Source organism: Lissotriton helveticus, chromosome 11 (genome assembly GCF_964261635.1).
Source record: "Lissotriton helveticus chromosome 11, aLisHel1.1, whole genome shotgun sequence".
Taxonomy (NCBI): domain Eukaryota; kingdom Metazoa; phylum Chordata; class Amphibia; order Caudata; family Salamandridae; genus Lissotriton; species Lissotriton helveticus.
The window spans coordinates 347,439,639-347,464,414 of record NC_136072.1 but is presented as its reverse complement, the minus strand read 5'-3'; positions in this window follow the sequence as shown (position 1 = coordinate 347,464,414).

Here is a 24,776-nt window from a genome sequence, read left to right as displayed (position 1 = left end):
CAAACTTCGGTTCATACTAATGTGCAAGTCTAGATAAAGTCCTAATTTCTTTCTTCTTGCCATCTAATCTTTTCGTTGGGCATCCTGTCTACCCTGCAACTCATATCATTACCAAGATAAATGTATCCTACTCCTTGTTAGGCAACAGAGTGGCTCTCGTGTCAGACAACATCTTCCTTTACCTTCGTGATGTCAGCTGCTACGCAACAGAGTGGCCTTCTAGAAAGAAAGCATCTTGCTTTAGCTTTATGATGTCAGACTGCTAGGCAACAGAATGACATGTCATGTCAGACAACTTCTTGCTTTATCTTTGTGATGCCAGAGACCAATGGACCAATTGTCCTTTTGGAAGCTGACCACACAGGAGGATGAGATTTCAGAAGTTATGCAGTAGCTTACTATCTGTTTTCATGACTGCTAGCCACGTAGGAGGGGGAACGGTAAAGGAACCTGAACCAGTCAAAGCACTGTGTCCTTTTTAAAAGTGGGATGGAGGTACAAAGACAGATTATCCTTAACAATAATCCATCTAGAGTATCAGAGACCAACATACAGAGTGCAGGAGAAGAGGTTAGATGAGCTTCATTCTGTGAGAATGTAACACTATTTTTCATAAGTGAGATGGTGCATTTCAGCCTCAAAGGCATCAATTTCCTCGAATGGAACATTCCTAGCACCAGGATCTAAAGCAGGTTTTAGTAGAGTTTGAGTCAGTCAGTCTTTTATTAACTATCATGACCAACATAATGTGATCCGTATTACTTCCATCTTGACAGAAATTATATTCAGGCACGGGCTCCCACTATAAAGTAGTGAGGACATTCCGATGCTATTAACATCTTTTTAATGACTAAAAGAATGATTGGGAGTTTTACTTACCACATAAATTGGTAAAATGATGCAGTATGCCAGAAGACTTCCTTTTTTTTCTTTTACTTTAGTCTCTGCAATTCAGAGAAACTCTGCTGTGAAACACTGCCACTGCTGGACATTCAGTATAATCTGCAGATGGAAAAGTCCACTGTTAGTACATTTAGTATAAGCAATAAAAAAAGTGTTGATTTTTATAAAGGGTAACCAAATCAATGATATGGAGTCTGTTTTATTGTGAAAATCAACAGCTCAATGAAAAAAAATCTCAATTTGTGTTTATAACCTCCCATACTTCACTGTATTCCCTTGCCTTGTCTGCTTACACTCTCTAAACAATTGTAGCACGTACATTGGGATATAGATCTTTTTGCCAGCCAAGTGGCAGTGCACCCTTCTCCCTTCCTTTGTTTTAGGATATGGTACACCAATAGCAATTAAGCCAGTTGATAAGATGAGAGAGGAAGGGTTATGTTACAGTTAACGGGAATAATAGAAACTATGAATAGCATCATTTCCAACTTCTCATGAGCCAAGTCCTACCAGTTCAGCAACAGTGAAGTTGAGACTCTTATGCTCAAACTTCGGTTCATACTAATGTGGAAGTCTAGATAAAGTCCTAATTTCATTCTTCTTGCCATCTCATCTTTTCGTTGGGCATCCTGTCTACCCTGCAACTCATATCATTACCAAGATAAATGTATCCTACTCCTTGTTAGGCAACAGAGTGGCTCATGTGTCAGTCAACATCTTCCTTTACCTTCATGATGTCAGCTGCTACACAACAGAGTGGCCCTCTAGAAAGAAAGCATCTTGCTTTAGCTTTATGATGTCAGACTGCTAGGCAACAGAATGGCACGTCATGTCAGACAACTTCTTGCTTTATCTTTGTGATGCCAGAGACCCCTGGACCAATTGTCCTTGTGGAAGCTGACCACACAGGAGGATGAGATTTCAGAAGTTATGCAGTAGCTTACTATCTGTATTTATGACTGCTAGCCACGTAGGAGGGGGAATGGTAAAGGAATCTGAAACAGTCAAAGCACTGTGTCCTTTTTAAAAGTGGGATGGAGGTACAAAGACAGATTATCCTTAACAATAATCCATCTTGAGTATCAGAAACCAACATACAGAGTGCAGTAGAAGAGGTTAGATGAGCTTCATTCTGTGAGAATGTAACACTATTTTTCATAAGTGAGATGGTGCATTTCAGCCTCAAAGTCATCAATTTCCTCGAATGGAACATTGCTAGCACCAGGATCTAAAGCAGGTTTTAGTAGAGTTTGAGTCAGTCAGTCTTTTATTAACTATCATGACCAACATAATGTGATCCATATTACTTCCATCTTGACAGAAATTATATTCAGGCACGGGCTCCCACTATAAAGCAGGGAGGACATTCCGATGCTATTAACATCTTTTTAATGACTAAAAGAATGATTGGGAGTTTTACTTACCACATAAATTGGTAACAGGATGGAGTATGCCAGAAGCCTTCCTTTTTCTTTTTTTTCTTCAGTCTCTGCAATTCAGAGATACTCTGCTGTGAAACACTGCCACTGCTGGACATTCAGTAAAATCTGCAGATGGAAAAGTCCACTGTTAGTACATTTAGTATAAGCAATAAAAAAAGTGTTGATTTTTATAAAGGGTAACCAAATCAATGATATGGAGTCTGTTTTATTGTGAAAATAAACAGCTCAATAAAAAAATTAAATCTCAATTTGTGTTTATAACCTCCCATACTTCACTGTATTCCCTTGCCTTGTCTGCTAACACTCTCTAAACAATTGTAGCACGTACATTGGGATATAGATCTTTTTGCCAGCCAAGTGGTAGTGCACCCTTCTCCCTTCCTTTGTTTTAGGATATGGTACACCAATAGCAATTAAGCCAGCTGATAAGATGAGAGAGGAAGGGTTATGTTACAGTTAACGTGAATAATAGAAACTATGAATAGCATCATTTCCAACTTCTCATTAGCCAAGTCCTACCAGTTCAGCAACAGTGAAGTTGAGACTCTTATGCTCAAACTTCGGTTCATACTAATGTGCAAGTCTAGATAAAGTCCTAATTTCTTTCTTCTTGCCATCTAATCTTTTCGTTGGGCATCCTGTCTACCCTGCAACTCATATCATTACCAAGATAAATGTATCCTACTCCTTGTTAGGCAACAGAGTGGCTCTCGTGTCAGACAACATCTTCCTTTACCTTCGTGATGTCAGCTGCTACGCAACAGAGTGGCCTTCTAGAAAGAAAGCATCTTGCTTTAGCTTTATGATGTCAGACTGCTAGGCAACAGAATGACATGTCATGTCAGACAACTTCTTGCTTTATCTTTGTGATGCCAGAGACCAATGGACCAATTGTCCTTTTGGAAGCTGACCACACAGGAGGATGAGATTTCAGAAGTTATGCAGTAGCTTACTATCTGTTTTCATGACTGCTAGCCACGTAGGAGGGGGAACGGTAAAGGAACCTGAACCAGTCAAAGCACTGTGTCCTTTTTAAAAGTGGGATGGAGGTACAAAGACAGATTATCCTTAACAATAATCCATCTAGAGTATCAGAGACCAACATACAGAGTGCAGGAGAAGAGGTTAGATGAGCTTCATTCTGTGAGAATGTAACACTATTTTTCATAAGTGAGATGGTGCATTTCAGCCTCAAAGGCATCAATTTCCTCGAATGGAACATTCCTAGCACCAGGATCTAAAGCAGGTTTTAGTAGAGTTTGAGTCAGTCAGTCTTTTATTAACTATCATGACCAACATAATGTGATCCGTATTACTTCCATCTTGACAGAAATTATATTCAGGCACAGGCTCCCACTATAAAGTAGTGAGGACATTCGGATGCTATTACTTTCTTTTTAATGACTAAAAGAATGATTGGGAGATTTACTTACCACATACATTGGTAAAATGATGCAGTATGCCAGAAGACTTCCTTTTTTTTCTTTTACTTCAGTCTCTGCAATTCAGAGAAACTCTGCTGTGAAACACTGCCACTGCTGGACATTCAGTATAATCTGCAGATGGAAAAGTCCACTGTTAGTACATTTAGTATAAGCAATAAAAAAAGTGTTGATTTTTATAAAGGGTAACCAAATCAATGATATGGAGTCTGTTTTATTGTGAAAATCAACAGCTCAATAAAAAAAAATCTCAATTTGTGTTTATAACCTCCCATACTTCACTGTATTCCCTTGCCTTGTCTGCTAACACTCTCTAAACAATTGTAGCACGTACATTGGGATATAGATCTTTTTGCCAGCCAAGTGGCAGTGCACCCTTCTCCCTTCCTTTGTTTTAGGATATGGTACACCAATAGCAATTAAGCCAGTTGATAAGATGAGAGAGGAAGGGTTATGTTACAGTTAACGGGAATAATAGAAACTATGAATAGCATCATTTCCAACTTCTCATGAGCCAAGTCCTACCAGTTCAGCAACAGTGAAGTTGAGACTCTTATGCTCAAACTTCGGTTCATACTAATGTGCAAGTCTAGATAAAGTCCTAATTTCATTCTTCTTGCCATCTCATCTTTTCGTTGGGCATCCTGTCTACCCTGCAACTCATATCATTACCAAGATAAATGTATCCTACTCCTTGTTAGGCAACAGAGTGGCTCATGTGTCAGTCAACATCTTCCTTTACCTTCATGATGTCAGCTGCTACACAACAGAGTGGCCCTCTAGAAAGAAAGCATCTTGCTTTAGCTTTATGATGTCAGACTGCTAGGCAACGGAATGGCACGTCATGTCAGACAACTTCTTGCTTTATCTTTGTGATGCCAGAGACCCCTGGACCAATTGTCCTTGTGGAAGCTGACCACACAGGAGGATGAGATTTCAGAAGTTATGCAGTAGCTTACTATCTGTATTTATGACTGCTAGCCACGTAGGAGGGGGAATGGTAAAGGAATCTGAAACAGTCAAAGCACTGTGTCCTTTTTAAAAGTGGGATGGAGGTACAAAGACAGATTATCCTTAACAATAATCCATCTTGAGTATCAGAAACCAACATACAGAGTGCAGTAGAAGAGGTTAGATGAGCTTCATTCTGTGAGAATGTAACACTATTTTTCATAAGTGAGATGGTGCATTTCAGCCTCAAAGTCATCAATTTCCTCGAATGGAACATTGCTAGCACCAGGATCTAAAGCAGGTTTTAGTAGAGTTTGAGTCAGTCAGTCTTTTATTAACTATCATGACCAACATAATGTGATCCGTATTACTTCCATCTTGACAGAAATTATATTCAGGCACGGGCTCCCACTATAAAGTAGTGAGGACATTCCGATGCTATTAACATCTTTTTAATGACTAAAAGAATGATTGGGAGTTTTACTTACCACATAAATTGGTAAAATGATGCAGTATGCCAGAAGACTTCCTTTTTTTTCTTTTACTTCAGTCTCTGCAATTCAGAGAAACTCTGCTGTGAAACACTGCCACTGCTGGACATTCAATATAATCTGCAGATGGAAAAGTCCACTGTTAGTACATTTAGTATAAGCAATAAAAAAAGTGTTGATTTTTATAAAGGGTAACCAAATCAATGATATGGAGTCTGTTTTATTGTGAAAATAAACAGCTCAATAAAAAAATTAAATCTCAATTTGTGTTTATAACCTCCCATACTTCACTGTATTCCCTTGCCTTGTCTGCTAACACTCTCTAAACAATTGTAGCACGTACATTAGGATATAGATCTTTTTGCCCGCCAAGTGGTAGTGCACTCTTCTCCCTTCCTTTGTTTTAGGATATGGTACACCAATAGCAATTAAGCCAGCTGATAAGATGAGAGAGGAAGGGTTATGTTACAGTTAACGGGAATAATAGAAACTATGAATAGCATCATTTCCAACTTCTCATTAGCCAAGTCCTACCAGTTCAGCAACAGTGAGGTTGAGACTCTTATGCTCAAACTTCAGTTCATACTAATGTGCAAGTCTAAATAAAGTCCTAATTTCTTTCTTCTTGCCATCTCATCTTTTCGTTGGGCATCCTGTCTACCCTGCAACTCATATCATTACCAAAATAAAGGTATCCTACTCCTTGTTAGGCAACAGAGTGGCTCCCGTGTCAGACAACATCTTCCTTTACCTTCATGATGTCAGCTGCTACGCAGCAGAGTGGCCCTCTAGAAAGAAAGCATCTTGCTTTAGCTTTATGATGTCAGACTGCTAGGCAACATAATGGCACGTCATGTCAGACAACTTCTTGCTTTATCTTTGTGATGCCAGAGACCCCTGGACCAATTGTCCTTGTGGAAGCTGACCACACAGGAGGATGAGATTTCAGAAGTTATGCAGTAGCTTACTATCTGCATTCATGACTGCTAGCCACGTAGGAGGGGGAATGGTAAAGGAATCTGAACCAGTCAAAGCACTGTGTCCTTTTTAAAAGTGGGATGAAGGTACAAAGACAGATTATCCTTAACTATAATCCATCTTGAGTATCAGAGACCAACATACAGAGTGCAGGAGAAGAGGTTAGATGAGCTTCATTCTGTGAGAATGTAACACTATTTTTCATAAGTGAGATGGTGCATTTCAGCCTCAAAGGCATCAATTTCCTTGAATGGAACATTGCTAGCACCAGGATCTAAAGCAGGTTTTAGTAGAGTGTGAGTCAGTCAGTCTTTTATTAACTATCATGACCAACATAATGTGATCCATATTACTTCCATCTTGACAGAAATTATATTCAGGCACGGGCTCCCACTATAAAGTAGGGAGGACATTCCGATGCTATTAACATCTTTTTAATGACTAAAAGAATGATTGGGAGTTTTACTAACCACATAAATTGGTAACATGATGGAGTATGCCAGAAGCCTTCCTTTTTCTTTTTTTTCTTCAGTCTCTGCAATTCAGAGAAACTCTGCTGTGAAACACTGCCACTGCTGGACATTCAGTAAAATCTGCATATGGAAAAGTCCACTGTTAGTACATTTAGTATAAGCAATAAAAAAAGTGTTGATTTTTATAAAGGGTAACCAAATCAATGATATGGAGTCTGTTTTATTGTAGAAATAAACAGCTCAATAAAAAAATTAAATCTCAATTTGTGTTTATAACCTCCCATACTTCCCTGTATTCCCTTGCCTTGTCTGCTAACACTCTCTAAACAATTGTAGCACGTACATTAGGATATAGATCTTTTTGCCCGCCAAGTGGTAGTGCACTCTTCTCCCTTCCTTTGTTTTAGGATATGGTACACCAATAGCAATTAAGCCAGCTGATAAGATGAGAGAGGAAGGGTTATGTTGTTACAGTTAACGGGAATAATAGAAACTATGAATAGCATCATTTCCAACTTCTCATTAGCCAAGTCCTACCAGTTCAGCAACAGTGAGGTTGAGACTCTTATGCTCAAACTTCAGTGCATACTAATGTGCAAGTCTAAATAAAGTCCTAATTTCTTTCTTCTTGCCATCTCATCTTTTCGTTGGGCATCCTGTCTACCCTGCAACTCATATCATTACCAAAATAAATGTATCCTACTCCTTGTTAGGCAACAGAGTGGCTCCCGTGTCAGACAACATCTTCCTTTACCTTCATGATGTCAGCTGCTACGCAGCAGAGTGGCCCTCTAGAAAGAAAGCATCTTGCTTTAGCTTTATGATGTCAGACTGCTAGGCAACATAATGGCACGTCATGCCAGACAACTTCTTGCTTTATCTTTGTGATGCCAGAGACCCCTGGACCAATTGTCCTTGTGGAAGCTGACCACACAGGAGGATGAGATTTCAGAAGTTATGCAGTAGCTTACTATCTGCATTCATGACTGCTAGCCACGTAGGAGGGGGAATGGTAAAGGAATCTGAACCAGTCAAAGCACTGTGTCCTTTTTAAAAGTGGGATGAAGGTACAAAGACAGATTATCCTTAACTATAATCCATCTTGAGTATCAGAGACCAACATACAGAGTGCAGGAGAAGAGGTTAGATGAGCTTCATTCTGTGAGAATGTAACACTATTTTTCATAAGTGAGATGGTGCATTTCAGCCTCAAAGGCATCAATTTCCTTGAATGGAACATTGCTAGCACCAGGATCTAAAGCAGGTTTTAGTAGAGTTTGAGTCAGTCAGTCTTTTATTAACTATCATGACCAACATAATGTGATCCATATTACTTCCATCTTGACAGAAATTATATTCAGGCACAGGCTCCCACTATAAAGTAGGGAGGACATTCCGATGCTATTAACATCTTTTTAATGACTAAAAGAATGATTGGGAGTTTTACTAACCACATAAATTGGTAACATGATGGAGTATGCCAGAAGCCTTCCTTTTTCTTTTTTTTCTTCAGTCTCTGCAATTCAGAGAAACTCTGCTGTGAAACACTGCCACTGCTGGACATTCAGTAAAATCTGCAGATGGAAAAGTCCACTGTTAGTACATTTAGTATAAGCAATAAAAAAAAGTGTTGATTTTTATAAAGGGTAACCAAATCAATGATATTGAGTCTGTTTTATTGTGAAAATAAACAGCTCAATAAAAAAATTAAATCTCAATTTGTGTTTATAACCTCCCATACTTCACTGTATTCCCTTGCCTTGTCTGCTAACACTCTCTAAACAATTGTAGCACGTACATTGGGATATAGATCTTTTTGCCAGCCAAGTGGTAGTGCACCCTTCTCCCTTCCTTTGTTTTAGGATATGGTACACCAATAGCAATTAAGCCAGCTGATAAGATGAGAGAGGAAGGGTTATGTTACAGTTAACGGGAATAATAGAAACTATGAATAGCATCATTTCCAACTTCTCATTAGCCAAGTCCTACCAGTTCAGCAAGTGTGAAGTTGAGACTCTTATGCTCAAACTTCAGTTCATACTAATGTGCAAGTCTAAATAAAGTCCTAATTTCTTTCTTCTTGCCATCTCATCTTTTCGTTGGGCATCCTGTCTACCCTGCAACTCATATAATTAACAAAATAAATGTATCCTACTCCTTGTTAGGCAACAGAGTGGCTCCCGTGTCAGACAACATCTTCCTTTACCTTCATGATGTCAGCTGCTACGCAACAGAGTGGCCCTCTAGAAAGAAAGCATCTTGCTTTAGCTTTATGATGTCAGACTGCTAGGCAACAGAATGGCACGTCATGTCAGACAACTTCTTGCTTTATCTTTGTGATGCCAGAGACCCCTGGACCAATTGTCCTTGTGGAAGCTGACCACACAGGAGGATGATATTTCAGAAGTTATGCAGTAGCTTACTATCTGCATTCATGACTGCTAGCCACGTAGGAGGGGGAATGGTAAAGGAATCTGAACCAGTCAAAGCACTGTGTCCCCCACTCCAGGGATTCGAGCAAAAGGAACGGAGTTTGCATCGATTATGTATGTATAATTGAGTGGATAGTTGATTGGTAGTGCTGAGCAGTCGCCTTTTGATGACGTTTTCACCGCCAGCACTGTTTCACCGTCAATGTATTTTACTGCACGCTTTTTCTTGACTACGGAAGCCGATTCAGTTGCTGCCGTTGTGGCTTTCTCAGCCAATGAATTCCCTGCAACGTGAACGCCATCACGTGGATGACTCAGTGTATGTATCACGTGAATCTTTGGTAGTTCTTTTTGCAAATGAACTACTTGTTCCCAAAGCACTTTTTGCTTTATTTTTGCACCTGTGTCATCTTTGTAACCGTTTTGAATCCATTTCTGTAAATCGTTATTGTATGATTTGACGCAGTAATACGAATCGCACACAATAAGTGTCGGGAATTCGCAATCGGCATTATCTAGCGCTATTTTTAACACTATTATTTCAGTTTGTTGTTCTGAATTATTTTCTACTGAGTGTGTTTTTGTAAGTAGAGGTCTTAATTTACCTCCGCGCCACACTTCTTTTACAATTTCGCATGTGGCCTTGTAAGCCAGCTTTCCCCAAACTGAGGGTTGAGCATGCCCGTCTATATGTATTACACAGGCGTACTGTCGTACAGGCAGAATGTCGATTGGCAGAGGGTATGTCATTTCATATTCTAGATATTTTAATTCCTTTAATTCAGGATCAAAGTAGTATTTTACTTTGTCCGTTGTAATTGAATTCACCCTTTGTATCCAATCTGGATTCAACGCTGTTGTTGGTAAATTACATGGGGTTGTTAATGCCTCAAAGGCTGACTCCGCTGTTCTGACTGTGATACGTCTACCGTCAGCGTTGTCTTTTTCTCTTGCTATAGCCGTTTGAACTGCATGAACAATGTTGTCTTTAATACTGAACTTCTTTTCAGCTTCTGTGTACAAGTGTGATTTGTATGCAATTGGTACCTTTTCTCCCTCTTTAAAGGTCAGGTATGTGAATCCGCATCTGCCTGGGATGACTCGAATCACAAGATTGCGTGTGTTGTCACGTGTTTCTAATTTTGTTTTAATTAACATGTCTGTTTGTAAAGATCTCAAAATTTCTGTGTGTTTTTGAGTCCAATTGATTCTTTTAAAATCTGGTTTTATTAGATCATAAAGGGGTTTGATCCTTTCTGCGTAATTTGCAATGTATGTTCTTCCGAAATTTAGGAAGCCTAGAATTGATTGTAAGTTTTTTAGTGTTCTAGGAGCTTGGAGTACAGCACATTTCTCTAGGAAATTGTCAGCCAGGCTTTTGCCTTCACTTGACAATTCATATCCTAAAAACAGGACTGTTAGATGGGCAATTCTTGATTTTTTAAAGTTGAATTTGTAACCCTCTGCTGCGAACCCAAGTATTATGGTGTTCACTCTCTTCAAGTGAGTATCCAAGTCATCATCTGTTAGGTAAATGTCGTCGACATATGATAATGCCTCGTCATCGTATGTTTGTAATAATTCTGTTACTCTCGTTGAGAATAATCCTGGGCTGTTCTTGTGCCCCTGGGGTAAACGGCAGAAACATTTTTGCGAGCCATTTACCGAGAACGCAGTCAAATATCTGCTTTCTGGTGCTATATTTTGACAAAAGAATCCATTAGAGATGTCTAATGTTGTTTTGTATTTTTTGCGCACCATGTTATTCATTAGTGCAGCACTATGCGAGTTTTGTACTGCAAATGTTTTGCAACATGAGTTAAGGTGTCTGTAATCCAAAACTAGACGATATGAGTTATCTGGTTTGGAGACAGGAAACAAAGGATTGTTCATTTGTGAGGTGCAAGTTTCAATCACCCCCTGGTATTCAAGTTGATCTAGGATCTCTTTTACCTGTTTTTTAGCTTCTTGCTTAATTGGGTACTGCCTCTGTGCAGTAGGTTGTGATTTTAACGGAATTTTGTGGGGAGGAGAGTCCACATCCCATCCTACATGATTTTTATATAAAGCAGGAGCTTGAGCTACTGCCCACTTTCTAGCAAGTGTATATTTTTTATGAATTGGAATATGATTTGAGAAGGCAGGCATAATTATTTCTTTGCCATGAGGACACTCCCTGACAAACTCTGGAGGCCAGTCTCGTTCAGCTAGAAGGTTGTCATAGCCCTTGGACAGATTATCCCAAAATAGTCCCTTTATTTTTCTAGTCTTATCCCCCTCTATACGCAATGTAATTTCATATATTTTATGAGGTTTGCTAACTCTGGTATCTGCAGTTTCCACCTGAATGTATTCATTCGTGTCCACTGTCTCCAGATGATTCATAAGGACTTTGCGAGCTATGCTCACTTCTGCTGCGCTGTCTAGCATTGTCTGAGCCCATTCTCCGTTTTTCAGCTGTGTTCTCAGTATTCTCGGCATCTTTGATTACTTTAATACTGGCTACCTTCTTTTTTGGAAATTGTAACTTTTTATTTGGATGAGCAGGTTCCTTGTCTTTGGACTTGACGTGCTCTTCCCTGTGTTCTGATCGTCCTCTTCTTTCCGATTTCTGCGAGGAAGTCTGAAAAGATTGAGAGGGACGTGTATCATTATCTTGATATCTATCAGGTTTCTTTATATTATCCCTATTTCTAAAGTTGTATTTTTTCCCAGAGGGCTCACTTTGGGGAGACCTGCGTCCTTGGTTCGGAGATCTTTCTCTCCGCCGAGGAGACCTTCCTCTGGACTGGAATCTTTTTTCTTTAGGATTGGATTGTTTGTTTCCATCCCAGCTCTTTTTTTGAGTGTTTAAATTATTTTTAATAAATACCTTTTCAGGACTTTCAATCAGTTGAGGTTTTACCGGTATTCCACCCAGACTATCTCTTCCTAGTTCTTCATAAGATTTCTCTATGATTCTGGCAATTTCAGTTGGTTGGTCTGCTATATCTGTCTCTTTTAACCTTTGGCGGATCGCCACGTTTGCTGCTTCTCCCTTTATGTTTGCTAATAATATAGCCGAGACCTGCTTGAAGTCTTTCAGTAATTTCATACCAAGAGTTAAGGCGGGTTCTGGACCATACTCATCTTGAATTTGTTTTAGCACATCTGGTATTACTGACATGGATGGTACACCATGTGTTTTTGTGTATATGGAAGCAAAGACTGTACCCCAAGTGTCACAGTCTTCCACGTGTGGTGCGATTCCCATTGGAAGACAGATAGTCAGAATCCTGTGTTTTTCTACCGGGGTGGTGTCTGGAAACACCGCCTCTATTTGAGTGATTTTTTGTGCTAGCCAGAAAGGTATTTGTTCCCGTTTTGCGGGTACTTTACCCAGACAGGACTGTATGTTCTGAGGTGTAATTTTATTTGTGTTCCCCTGACGAGTGGTCAGCTGTGGAATTTTAATTGCTGGTTGGACTGTTGAAGTCCGCATTACATATTGGACTAATTGTCTATGTATTTTGATTAGTTGTTTTAGCTGTATTAAAAGCTCTGCTGCAGGCATTTCTTCAATGTCTGGATGTGGTGTATATCCGGCTAGGACCGGCCACGTTGCTCCTGGTCTACCTAGTGGACCGAGCCTGGTGATGTGATTATTATGTTTTAGGGCGCCATGAAACAAGAGCAGGTGCTCTTGGAATTTGAGTGGTATTTCCACCTCCTCGAAAGGAGTGTAGATATCCGGTGGTTCCTCTATTTTATAATAGTGGAACTCTTTTGTTACAGCGTTTGCTGCTGGAAAGTTTATCCATGAATAGAATACCTCTGTCTGCCGAATTCGTGTGCCTCAATTACGAATATGACTGTACCACCTCTCGATGTCAGTCCATTTTCTATAAGTTTTAAGGTTATAGATTTCCTTATGTTGACCGGGATGAGTATTGCATTTGGGTCATTTTCCAGCAGAGTATTGTCTGCTACTAGGAGTTCAGCTGCTATTCTAGCTGTCTCCCTTTCTTCATCACTGTCTATCATTTTACCGACAGGAAGGTTATTCTGTTTGTTTGCAGATCAGGTTTCTATGGAAACAAAGATTAGATGCACAATATTTTGGAACAGTGTATCCTTCAATGTTGACTAAACCAAGAACCATACATAGGAGTCTCCTCCTGCGAGGTTTGGGGGATATGACCTTTCACCCACTCCAGACGTCTTTGGAGTATTATGGGAAAAAAGGGGTTCTGTGTGAAAAAGCACGACTGAGTTACTCTAATGTCTTGCGTTAGTTTTATCGCCTATCCAAACGTTGGGCGCCATGTAGTGTAGTTCCTATTATCCCAATAGGCTCTGCGCATTGGAATAATACCTTCAATAGTATAGACCTAGGACGGAGGTTAACTAGGTCTTCTACTGACGATATTAAACTTAAAGTTTTTGGTTTTGCCAGCTAGCTCAGAGTTCACTAGAAACTTTCTCGAATAGGCAAGGAGGAGTTTAACCTCCCTGGATAGACAAGAAGGGATTTAGTTTCTGACAACCATAGAACATGACAACTTTGCTCTCCCCTAATCAAGAGTGTATCTCTAGAGTCGTGTGAAAACAAAAGACAACTTATTTTACTCAGTCAGTTCAGTGCATTCTTAGTTTCACCAGATTGTAGAGAAAAGGAAGAGACGGGCGTGTTCAATAAAAGATGTTATTTATTGATCAGTCTCTTTTTTCGTACAAGAGAAATGAATCGATATTATTGCGATACTTATGGTTAAGTAAAGTGCATACAATAAAAGCAGGAGTATAAAATAGTACTGCAGAAGCATTGATATGGTTTCTAAGCCATATGATATTTAAAACTGATAAAATAGATACATACATATATACATTTGACTAATCGTACTCAACTGGTGCTTCTAACCACTCCTACCCCAGTGTACCTGACCTAAGCCTAATACGTGGGCGGGAGTAGATAAGTAGCAGTTTAAGTTAAGTTTGTTTGCCAAGTGACTGACTCAAGAATTCTCTGCAAGGGGTTATTCAGTTCTGTACCTGAGATCTAGAATGGTTGAGGGCTGGTATCTCTCGTCTCTGGTCTTGATATTCCAGCTGCCTGCGAGGGCTGCTTGGAAGCACCGGAGCTGGATTTCTCGGCAGGAGAAAAGCAGCGTCTCGTTCTCAGCGCGTCAGGAAGGCGGGGCAGCGCCAGCGGGGTCCGCTCTGTGCTGGCCTCTTCGGCAAGTCTCGCTGCTCCGATCTCGTCACCTCCGTGTGTGTTTGCTTAAGGCAATGTCGGTAATATTTATACCTGTAAGGTGCCGAGATTGACGTAAGGATGGACATAGATACGTCAATAAGGATGTCATACGGACTGGTCGTTAGCACATTCTTTACTGAAGTTCTCGGTGAAATCAAAACAATGGCCGCAGGGATTTTCCCAGGTTGTCAAGGGTTTGATTTGTTTTGAGAACTCCGTATGCCTTATCAGGGGCTGGAGGAATAGTGCTTGCCTAATTAGATAGAAGGGTAAAGGTGCCTTCAAGGGAATTCGTTTATAAAACTCAAATTGATTTCAAATTCAAATTGGAGGGATGAATTAATAATCCCTATGTGAATTTAATCCAAATCTATAAATGAATAGAACTCACAAAACATCACAAACCCATAAATTTCTACACATACGATAAACACAAACACAAACAAGGTGTATAGAAAAGGAGGAGTTTATCAACAAAATGATTCATTCAGTATATACAGTGAGAAAATAGGTCTGCAGGTTTTTAAACAATATAAATATCCAACTCAACAGAACCTAGAAACACCTATCCAAAAAAGTACAGTAAATAATACAGTAGGATGAGGTGGAGGTCGACGTTTCGGTCTCTTTAACGGGTGCTTAGTGAGACCATCTTCAGGACTGGAGTCAATTAAAAGAACTGTATATTGCCACAGTGTAATCTGCAACAAAAATGTTTACAGTTACACACCAGTCTTAATCAAGTTATTTAATCTATACCACCTTGAGAGACAAGCAACAATTTTATACTACACAAAACATATCCAAAACAAAATACAATATTTACATAAGACATAATAATGAATGACATGAACAAATTAAAAAACAGATTTTCCAAATCTGATTATCAACATATTCAATCCATGAAGCCATTGAAGGTTCTGATGCGGCGAACAGAATTTACAACATCTCTAACCTATCTCCACTTACTACAGCACAGATATTACTCCTTGCACATGACAAAATACATTAGATTGCAGATGCTATTGAAGATTGAATCTAATGTTTTTGGCAAGCTGTGATGAACGATTTTACCATATAAAAGGTAGAATGACAATTTATACAGAAGTGAATTATAAACCTACTTTCAGTGCTTAATAGACGTTTCAGAAGGCCTAAACAACAAGATTCGCCCATTAGATTTACCTCATTTGAAATCCAGATTTAATTCAGATTGGCGTGAGTCCAAATGGAAAGAGTATCAAAAACCTAGATGTAAATATATCAATTCATTAGGAACATAAACACCTACAGGGTGAAAAATAAAATAGTATTGCTCTAATACTAGAGACTTACAAAATTGGAATTTCGAGACCTCTGCATATGAAGGGTCGTGTACTTTTAACGATCGTGGTCTGGCGTCAAAAGGGTAGACACATTTGTTTAAGCATCATCCATAACGGTGAACGTGCCGAATCTACAGAAATGTGAAATATAGTATAAAATTATTGACTTTAATTATTGAGCTTGAGTTACTATGTAACGATGAAGGTTTTACCTTAAAATGCACCTTAGACGTGCAGTCGTGCAAAGTCGCAAGCAAAGCTCAGTTAAACGGGCATTCAGGTTTACTCACTCTAATTGAGAGAAGAATACATCAACATCAATAAGAAGGGGTCTATTTTAAAAAAAAAAAAACTCGACAAAAATTTCGAATGCATCTATATGCTTACCAGATAGCGGTCTAAGTCCAGCTTCTCTGTAGTAGAGGTGCTGGAAAAATAGACAAAAATTGTATTAAAGTACCCTTCAAAAACGAATTATTAACCAACAGGAGGGAGGGAAAAAAACCTACACCGCCACTATCCGCTTACCGTAATTAATCTCGCAGAGAACGGCAAACGAGTCCTGTTCGAGTCGAGAGGTAGCATTTTTTAAGCCCGAATATGCTACCTTTAATCTCGCTAGATATGTCTCAACAAGTTGAACTTGAATGTTGTATGTGATAACTAGCTAGGTTTGTGGGTGTCATGTAATGCCAGGATGTAAATATGGCTTAATATAGACGTTTTGGATCGCCAATAACAAAGAGAATCAGGCTTAAAAAATGCTCTAAAGCTGGGATCTGTTCTAAATTCCCCCAATGTTTTGAAACCTGGCCCTTACTAATAGTAACGTCATTCGGTTCAGTTATACACCTTTTTGTCGACTCAAAACCATTCAAACATGGCGCTTAGATTTAGTCCCATTTTGATCTCCAAACGACACGTCCATAAAACTAGGACTCCCGGCTGACTCTCCTGTTCTCTCGACTCGAACAGGACTCGTTTGCCGTTCTCTGCGAGATTAATTACGGTAAGCGGATAGTGGCGGTGTAGGTTTTTTTCCCTCCCTCCTGTTGGTTAATAATTCGTTTTTGAAGGGTACTTTAATACAATTTTTGTCTATTTTTCCAGCACCTCTACTACAGAGAAGCTGGACTTAGACCGCTATCTGGTAAGCATATAGATGCATTCGAAATTTTTGTCGAGTTTTTTTAAAATAGACCCCTTCTGATTGATGTTGATGTATTCTTCTCTCAATTAGAGTGAGTAAACCTGAATGCTCGTTTAACGGAGCTTTGCTTGCGACTTTGCACGACTGCACGTCTAAGGTGCATTTTAAGGTAAAACCTTCATCGTTACATAGTAACTCAAGCTCAATAATTAAAGTCAATCATTTTATACTATATTTCACATTTCTGTAGATTCGGCACGTTCACCGTTATGGATGATGCTTAAACAAATGTGTCTACCCTTTTGACGCCAGACCACGATCGTTAAAAGTACACGACCCTTCATATGCAGAGGTCTCGAAATTCCAATTTTGTAAGTCTCTAGTATTAGAGCAATACTATTTTATTTTTCACCCTGTAGGTGTGTATGTTCCTAATGAATTGATATATTTACATCTAGGTTTTTGATACTCTTTCCATTTGGACTCACGCCAATCTGAATTAAATCTGGATTTCAAATGAGGTAAATCTAATGGGCGAATCTTGTTGTTTAGGCCTTCTGAAACGTCTATTAAGCACTGAAAGTAGGTTTATAATTCACTTCTGTATAAATTGTTATTCTACCTTTTATATGGTAAAATCGTTCATCACAGCTTGCCAAAAACATTAGATTCAATCTTCAATAGCATCTGCAATCTAATGTATTTTGTCATGTGCAAGGAGTAATATCTGTGCTGTAGTAAGTGGAGATAGGTTAGAGATGTTGTAAATTCTGTTCGCCGCATCAGAACCTTCAATGGCTTCATGGATTGAATATGTTGATAATCAGATTTGGAAAATCTGTTTTTTAATTTGTTCATGTCATTCATTATTATGTCTTATGTAAATATTGTATTTTGTTTTGGATATGTTTTGTGTAGTATAAAATTGTTGCTTGTCTCTCAAGGTGGTATAGATTAAATAACTTGATTAAGACTGGTGTGTAACTGTAAACATTTTTGTTGCAGATTACACTGTGGCAATATACAGTTCTTTTAATTGACTCCAGTCCTGAAGATGGTCTCACTAAGCACCCGTTAAAGAGACCGAAACGTCGACCTCCACCTCATCCTACTGTATTATTTACTGTACTTTTTTGGATAGGTGTTTCTAGGTTCTGTTGAGTTGGATATTTATATTGTTTAAAAACCTGCAGACCTATTTTCTCACTGTATATACTGAATGAATCATTTTGTTGATAAACTCCTCCTTTTCTATACACCTTGTTTGTGTTTGTGTTTATCGTATGTGTAGAAATTTATGGGTTTGTGATGTTTTGTGAGTTCTATTCATTTATAGATTTGGATTAAATTCACATAGGGATTATTAATTCATCCCTCCAATTTGAATTTGAAATCAATTTGAGTTTTATAAACGAATTCCCTTGAAGGCACCTTTACCCTTCTACTTAAATTACCCAAGCCCTCAAGGGTATCCTGGGTCGCTCACTGTTTGAATTTCTGCCTAATTAGATGGCAAGCGTTATGACCTAATCAGATAACGCGTTCCTGTGCCGTGGTGTGGCTTAATCAGATAACGTTTTTTTTGTACCATGGGATGGCTGCTAGTTAATTATTAACCAGAACAGGGTCAGGAATAGGGGGATCGATACAGAACCTATAGGAATACATCACAGTTTTACTTACAACATAAATTGGTAAAATGATGCAGTATGCCAGAAGACTTCCTTTTTCTTTTTTTTCTTCAGTCTCTGCAATTCAGAGAAACTCTGCTGTGAAACACTGCCACTGCTGGACATTCAGTAAAATCTGCAGATGGAAAAGTCCACTGTTAGTACATTTAGTATAAGCAATAAAAAAAGTGTTGATTTTTGTAAAGGGTAACCAAATCAATGATATGGAGTCTGTTTTATTGTGAAAATAAACAGCTCAATAAAAAAATTAAATCTCAATTTGTGTTTATAACCTCCCATACTTCACTGTATTCCCTTGCCTTGTCTGCTAACACTCTCTAAACAATTGCAGCACGTACATTGGGATAGAGATCTTTTTGCCAGCCAAGTGGCAGTGCACCCTTTATCCTTCCTTTGATTTAGGATATGGTACACCAATAGCAATTAAGCCAGCTGATAAGTTGAGAGAGGAAGGGTTATGTTACAGTTAACGGGAATAATAGAAACTATGAATAGAATAATTTCCAACTTCTCATTAGCCAAGTCCTACCAGTTCAGCAACAGTGAAGTTGAGACTCTTATGCTCAAACTTCAGTTCATACTAATGTGCAAGTCTAAATAAAGTCCTAATTTCTTTCTTCTTGCCATCTCATCTTTTCGTTGGGCATCCTGTCTACCCTGCAACTCATATCATTAGCAAGATAAATGTATCCTACTCCTTGTTAGGCAACAGAGTGGCTCTCGTGTCAGACAACATATTCCTTTACCTTCATGATGTCAGCTGCTACGCAACAGAGTGGACCTCTAGAAAGAAAGCATCTTGCTTTAGCTTTATGATGTCAGACTGCTAGGCAACAGAATGGTACGTCATGTCAGACAACTTCTTGCTTTATCTTTGTGATGCCAGAGACCCCTGGACCAATTGTCCTTGTGGAAGCTGACCACACAGGAGGATGAGATTTCAGAAGTTATGCAGTAGCTTACTATCTGTATTCATGACTGCTAGCCACATAGGAGGGGGAATGGTAAAGGAATCTGAACCAGTCAAAGCACTGTGTCCTTTTTAAAAGTGGGATGGAGGTACAAAGACGGACTATCCTTAACAATAATCCATCTTGAGTATCAGAGACCAACATACAGAGTGCAGGAGAAGAGGTTAGATGAGCTTCATTCTGTGAGAATGTAACACTATTTTTCATAAGTGAGATGGTGCATTTCAGCCTCAAAGGCATCAATTTCCTCGAATGGACCATTGCTAGCACCAGGATCTAAAGCAGATTTTAGTAGAGTTTGAGTCAGTCAGTCTTTTATTAACTATCATGACCAACATAATGTGATCTGTATTACTTCCATCTTGACAGAAATTATATTCAGGCACGGGCTCCCACTATAAAGTAGTAAGGACATTCCGATGCTATTAACATCTTTTTAATGACTAAAAGAATGATTGGGAGTTTTACTTACCACATAAATTGGTAAAATGATGCAGTATGCCAGAAGACTTCCTTTTTTTCTTTTACTTCAGTCTCTGCAATGCAGAGAAACTCTGCTGTGAAACACTGCCACTGCTGGACATTCAGTATAATCTGCAGATGGAAAAGTCCACTGTTAGTACATTTCGTATAAGCAATAAAAAAAATGTTGATGTTTATAAAGGGTAACCAAATCAATGATATGGAGTCTGTTTTATTGTGAAAATAAACAGCTCAATAAAAAAATTAAATCTCAATTTGTGTTTATAACCTCCCATACTTCACTGTATTCCCTTGCCTTGTCTGCTAACACTCTCTAAACAATTGTAGCACGTACTTTGGGATATAGATCTTTTTGCCAGCCAAGTGGCAGAGCACCCTTCTCCCTTCCTTTGTTTTAGGATATGGTACACCAGTAGCAATTAAGGCAGCTGATAAGTTGAGAGAGGAAGGGTTATGTTGCAGTTAACGGGAATAATAGAAACTATGAATAGCATCATGTCCAACTTCTCATTAGCCAAGTCCTACCAGTTCAGCAACAGTGAAGTTGAGACTCTTATGCTCAAACTTCGGTTCATACTAATGTGCAAGTCTAAATAAAGTCCTAATTTATTTCTTCTTGCCATCTCATCTTTTCGTTGGGCATCCTGTCTACCCTGCAACTCATATCATTACCAAGATAAATGTATCCTACTCCTTGTTAGGCAACAGAGTGGCTCTCGTGTCAGACAACATCTTCCTTTACCTTCATGATGTCAGCTGCTACGCAACAGAGTGGACCTCTAGAAAGAAAGCATCTTGCTTTAGCTTTATGATGTCAGACTGCTAGGCAACAGAATGGTACATCATGTCAGACAACTTCTTGCTTTATCTTTGTGATGCCAGAGACCCCTGGACCAATTGTCCTTGCGGAGGCTGACCACACAGGAGGATGAGATTTCAGAAGTTATGCAGTAGCTTACTATCTGTATTCATGACTGCTAGCCACATAGGAGGGGGAATGGTAAAGGAATCTGAACCAGTCAAAGCACTGGGTCTTTTTTAAAAGTGGGATGGAGGTACAAAGACGGATTATCCTTAACAATAATCCACCTTGAGTATCAGAGACCAACATACAGAGTGCAGGAGAAGAGGTAAGATGAGCTTCATTCTGTGCGAATGTAACACTATTTTTCATAAGTGAGATGGTGCATTTCAGCCTCAAAGGTATCAATTTCCTCGAATGGAACATTGCTAGCACCAGGATCTAAAGCAGGTTTTAGTAGAGTTTGAGTCAGTCAGTCTTTTATTAACTATCATGACCAACATAATGTGATCCATATTACTTCCATCTTGACAGAAATTATATTCAGGCACAGGCTCCCACTATAAAGTAGTGAGGACATTCCGATGCTATTGACATCTTTTTAATGACTAAAAGAATGATTGGGAGTTTTACTTACCACATAAATTGGTAAAATGATGCAGTATGCCAGAAGACTTCCTTTTTCTTTTTTTTCTTCAGTCTCTGCAATTCAGAGAAACTCTGCTGTGAAACACTGCCACTGCTGGACATTCAGTATAATCTGCAGATGGAAAAGCCCACTGTTAGTACATTTAGTATAAGCAATAAAAAAAAGTGTTGATTTTTATAAAGGGTAACCAAATCAATGATATGGAGTCTGTTTTATTGTGAAAATAAACAGCTCAATAAAAACATTAAATCTCAATTTGTGTTTATAACCTCCCATACTTCACTGTATTCCCTTGCCTTGTCTGCTAACACACTCTAAACAATTGTAGCACGTACATTGGGATATAGATCTTTTTGCCAGCCAAGTGGTAGTGCACCCTTCTCCCTTCCTTTGTTTTAGGATATGGTACACCAATAGCAATTAAGCCAGCTGATAAGATGAGAGAGGAAGGGTTATGTTACAGTTAACGGGAATAATAGAAACTATGAATAGCATCATTTCCAACTTCTCATTAGCCAAGTCCTACCAGTTCAGCAACAGTGAAGTTGAGACTCTTATGCTCAAACTTCCGTTCATACTAATTTGCAAGTCTAAATAAAGTCCTAATTTCTTTCCTCTTGCCATCTCATCTTTTCGTTGGGCATCCTGTCTACCCTGCAACTCATATCATTAACAAAATAAATGCATCCTACTCCTTGTTAGGCAACAGAGTGGCTCCCGTGTCAGACAACATCTTCCTTTACCTTCATGTTGTCAGCTGCTACGCAACAGAGTGGCCCTCTAGAAAGAAAGCATCTTGCTTTAGCTTTATGATGTCAGACTGCTAGGCAACAGAATGGCACGTCATGTCAGACAACTTCTTGCTTTATCTTTGTGATGCCAGAGACCCCTGGACCAATTGTCCTTGTGGAAGCTGACCACACAGGAGGATGAGATTTCAGAAGTTATGCAGTAGCTTACTATCTGCATTCATGACTGCTAGCCACGTAGGAGGGGGATTGGTAAAGGAATCTGAACCAGTCAAAGCACTGTGTCCTTTTTCAAAGTGGGATGGAGGTACAAAGACGGATTATCCTTAACAAAAATCCATCTTGAGTATCAGAGACCAACATACAGAGTGCAGGAGAAGAGGTTAGATGAGCTTCATTCTGTGAGAATGTAACACTATTTTTCATAAGTGAGATGGTGCATTTCAGCCTCAAAGGCATCAATTTCCTCGAATGGAACATTGCTAGCACCAGGATCTAAAGCAGGTTTTAGTAGAGTTTGAGTCAGTCAGTCTTTTATTAACTATCATGACCAACATAATGTGATTCATATTACTTCCATCTTGACAGAAATTATATTCAGGCACGGGCTCCCACTATAAAGTAGTGAGGACATTCCGATGCTATTAACATCTTTTTAATGACTAAAAGAATGATTGGGAGTTTTACTTACCACATAAATTGGTAAAATGATGCAGTATGCCAGAAGACTTCCTTTTTCTTTTTTTTCTTCAGTCTCTGCAATTCAGAGAAACTCTGCTGTGAAACACTGCCACTGCTGGACATTCAGTAAAATCTGCAGATGGAAAAGTCCACTGTTAGTACATTTAGTATAAGCAATAAAAAAAAGTGTTGATTTTTGTAAAGGGTAACCAAATCAATGATATGGAGTCTGTTTTATTGTGAAAATAAACAGCTCAATGAAAAAAATACATCTCAATTTGTGTTTATAACCTCCCATACTTCACTGTATTCCCTTGCCTTGTCTGCTAACACTCTCTAAACAATTGTAGCACGTACATTGGGATATAGATCTTTTTGCCAGCCAAGTGGCAGTGCACCCTTCAGCCTTCCTTTGATTTAGGATATGGTACACCAATAGCAATTAAGCCAGCTGATAAGTTGAGAGAGGAAGGGTTATGTTACAGTTAACGGGAATAATAGAAACTATGAATAGCATAATTTCCAACTTCTCATTAGCCAAGTCCTACCAGTTCAGCAACAGTGAAGTTGAGACTCTTATGCTCGAACTTCAGTTCATACTAACGTGCAAGTCTAAATAAAGTCCTAATTTCTTTCTTCTTGTCATCTCATCTTTTCGTTGGGCATCCTGTCTACCCTGCAACTCATATCATTAGCAAGATAAATGTATCCTACTCCTTGTTAGGCAACAGAGTGGCTCTCGTGTCAGACAACATATTCCTTTACCTTCATGATGTCAGCTGCTACGCAACAGAGTGGACCTCTAGAAAGAAAGCATCTTGCTTTAGCTTTATGATGTCAGACTGCTAGGCAACAGAATGGTACGTCATGTCAGACAACTTCTTGCTTTATCTTTGTGATGCCAGAGACCCCTGGACCAATTGTCCTTGTGGTAGCTGACCACACATGAGGATGAGATTTCAGAAGTTATGCAGTAGCTTACTATCTGTATTCATGACTGCTAGCCACATAGGAGGGGGAATGGTAAAGGAATCTGAACCAGTCAAAGCACTGTGTCCTTTTTAAAAGTGGGATGGAGGTACAAAGACGGATTATCCTTAACAATAATCCATCTTGAGTATCAGAGACCAACATACAGAGTGCAGGAGAAGAGGTTAGATGAGCTTCATTCTGTGAGAATGTAACACTATTTTTCATAAGTGAGATGGTGCATTTCAGCCTCAAAGGCATCAATTTCCTCGAATGGAACATTGCTAGCACCAGGATCTAAAGCAGGTTTTAGTAGAGTTTGAGTCAGTCAGTCTTTTATTAACTATCATGACCAACATAATGTGATCCGTATTACTTCCATCTTGACAGAAATTATATTCAGGCACGGGCTCCCACTATAAAGTAGTGAGGACATTCCGATGATATTAACATCTTTTTAATGACTAAAAGAATGATTGGGAGTTTTACTTACCACTTAAATTGGTAAAATGATGCAGTATGCCAGAAGACTTCCTTTTTTTCTTTTACTTCAGTCTCTGCAATGCAGAGAAACTCTGCTGTGAAACACTGCCACTGCTGGACATTCAGTATAATCTGCAGATGGAAAAGTCCACTGTTAGTACATTTAGTATAAGCAATAAAAAAAGTGTTGATGTTTATAAAGGGTAACCAAATCAATGATATGGAGTCTGTTTTATTGTGAAAATAAACAGCTCAATAAAAAAATTAAATCTCAATTTGTGTTTATAACCTCCCATACTTCACTGTATTCCCTTGCCTTGTCTACTAACACTCTCTAAACAATTGTAGCACATACTTTGGGATATAGATCTTTTTGCCAGCCAAGTGGCAGAGCACCCTTCTCCCTTCCTTTGTTTTAGGATATGGTACACCAGTAGCAATTAAGGCAGCTGATAAGTTGAGAGAGGAAGGGTTA